We start from the raw sequence: 519 nt of genomic DNA on the forward strand, positions 1-519 counted from the left end.
AACTCACACGAGCTCGGTTAAGCTCAAGAACAAGTGAGTGGCTTGAGTTGGATTTGTGCAATCTCGTTTTCAATGTTTAATGGTGCATTCGAGATTTTCCTTGCGTGTTTGAGCTATAGAACATGTTTAGGGTTGTCAAACTATGTTTAATTGGTATTTAGAAGCCACCCCGAATCGATTCGGGTGAGAAAAATCGAGTTGAAATCGGAGGAAATCGCGAGGAAGAAGATGGTTCCAGTCCCGGTCCGCCGGACCACGCATGGTCAGCTCCGGACCAGGACTGGAACAAAACTCGGGCGCTCAGACGGACCAAGGAACGGACCAGACCCGAGAAAAACACGTCCTGGTCCGCCGGACCAGAATCTGGTCCGCCGGAACAGACGTGTTCTGAAGCCCCACGGTCCGCCGAACCAGGGAGAAGCGAGCGGACCAAGAAGAAGGACACGCCTGGTCCGGGGCTGACCAATCCTGGTCCGCCGGACCAGACGTGTCGGAGTGATGTCACCCAGACGGACCAGA

Source organism: Tarenaya hassleriana, unplaced genomic scaffold, assembly GCF_000463585.1.
Source record: "Tarenaya hassleriana unplaced genomic scaffold, ASM46358v1 Cleome123, whole genome shotgun sequence".
Taxonomy (NCBI): Eukaryota; Viridiplantae; Streptophyta; class Magnoliopsida; order Brassicales; family Cleomaceae; genus Tarenaya; species Tarenaya hassleriana.